The following is a 2078-nucleotide window of genomic DNA, read 5'->3' on the forward strand; positions in this document are numbered from 1 at the left end:
CTCCAAGTGCCTCTTAATGAGAAAGAAGCCATACATAAAAACTGACGTGGTGCTGGACGGGTGCAGTAACTCACACCCGAAATCCCTACACTTGGTGTGTGGAGGCAGGAAGTTCAAGGTCATTCTCCTCCATTTCATAGCGAATTTGAGACCGGCCAGAGCTACCAGAGACCTGTATTAAAATCCAAACAGGGTGGTTCAGTGGTCAAAGGGACCTCAGTTTGATTGCTGGGGTCTGCATGGTGGGAGGAGAGAAAGGACTCCTGCAATTATCTTCTGATCTCCACCCAGGCCCCTTCCATACACACACACACACACACACACACACACACACACACACACACACCAAATAAATAGGCAACAAAGCAGAGAATGCCTTGAACCCCAGCTGGTTCAAGGCCAGCAGCTAGGGATGAGGCAGGAGGATTGCAAATTCAAGGCCAAGTCACAGGCTGAAGTTCACAGCCAACCTAGGCAATTGAATGAAACTTTAGCTCAAAATAAAAAGGAAAAAGGGTGGAGATGTCACTTTGTGGTAGGTTTGCCTAGCATACCTGAGTCCCCAAAATGCTCACACACGTCAGCGGGGGGCCGGCACAGGGAATTTCACAGGCAGAAGTTGAGAGGCAAGAGGAAAGATGGCTTCCAGGGGAAAAGAAAGCCTCCCTAGGGGCTGGTAGATAGAGAGAGGTGGGGATGAAGGTGTGAGCTGAAGAGGGTGCTGGGCAGGGTGCAAGATTTCTCTTAGTTTTTATTTTGTCTTGCATATATTTATCATAAATGGGAGTGGCCAGGAGTCTTCTATCATGTGGGAATTGAACTCCGATCCTCAGGCTTGGCCCCAAGCAGCCTTACCCACTGAGCCAGACTGCTGGCCTGATTTGCTTTTTTTTTTTTTTATTTGTTTGTTTGTTTGTTTCTGAGAAAAGAATATTACTAGTGTAGCTCTGGCTGGCCTGGTACTCGCTATGTAGTGCAGGCTGGACAATCCCACCTTGGCTTCCTGAATGTTGGGATTGTGTGTGAGCATGACCTCACTCACTGGCTCGAAAAGGCCTTTTTAAGAGGGTGGCGCCATTGCCAAATGGCCCTTCACAGGGAGTCTCTCGATATTTTGGGGGATCTGTTTATGGTTTGCATTCATTCATTCAAGACACACTTCATCCATTCAAGACACACTTCAAGTGGCACACGCCTTTAATCCCATCACTCGAGAGGCAGAGGCAGGTGGATCTCTGTGAGTTTGAGGCCAGCCTGGACTACAAGAGCTAATTCCAGGTCAGGCTCCAAAGCTACAGAGAAACCCTGTCTCGAAAAACCAAAAAAGACACACATCCAGCAACACAGCTAAGCTATGGTCAGATGCCAAAGCAGGCCAGAGCAAAGGGTGGGACATTGGCTGCCACCACTGTGGCGGGTTCCAATGAATAACGACTCAGAATGTGAAAGTAAATGGCTCTTTTTTTTTTTTTTGAATTACAAAGCTACTTTTAATACTTTGGGGTATGCCCCACAGGAATAAAAAACACTGGGAAGGGGTAACCCCCTCACCCCCAGGAGTGGCCCAGGGGTAGAGAGTAAATGGCTCTTAAAAAGAAGAAGAAGCCAAGTCCTATACAAGTCAATAATAGCGAAGATATGGGTGATGGCCCTGGGGGAGCTTGCACTGGCGAGACCAGTGATTCAAGAAAACGGGCGAGGGCAGGAAGAGGAGGGGTGGCTAGGGTTGAACAATCCAGATCCTGCAACTTCTGCTCTGCAGAGAATGGCCAAGAGGGCAGGGCAGTGAGGTTCCCCCACCAGACCCCTCTGCAGCTCCCACATTTTCTCAGCCCTGCTGAGCTCTGCAGCTTATCTCGGGTTCTGAAAAAGACACAGCAAACCCAGAAAGAAAGAGAGGTGGTGCGGATGCGGATGCGGGCATGCGGGCGGGGGACAGGTCTAGGCCTCTTGCTGGAGCACCGGCTTCTTTCCAGGGCCTAGAGCCAACAGGCTGGCTGGGGAGGCAGAGGTTGCAGGCAAGGATTAAGGAGCTGGTTGCTTTTCTACCCAAACCATAGCTGCATCTCTCTCTCTCT

At 49.8% G+C, this 2078-nt stretch overlaps 1 protein-coding gene across 1 annotated transcript in view; it reads right to left on the reverse strand.

Annotated features, from left to right (window-relative positions):
- The window catches only part of Wasf2 (WAS protein family member 2), an 87081-nt gene that overhangs the window by 84368 nt on the left and 635 nt on the right, over positions 1-2078 (reverse strand). The gene's annotated exons all lie outside the window — the stretch shown is intronic.

Source organism: Microtus ochrogaster, chromosome 10, assembly GCF_000317375.1.
Source record: "Microtus ochrogaster isolate Prairie Vole_2 chromosome 10, MicOch1.0, whole genome shotgun sequence".
Lineage (NCBI taxonomy): Eukaryota > Metazoa > Chordata > Mammalia > Rodentia > Cricetidae > Microtus > Microtus ochrogaster.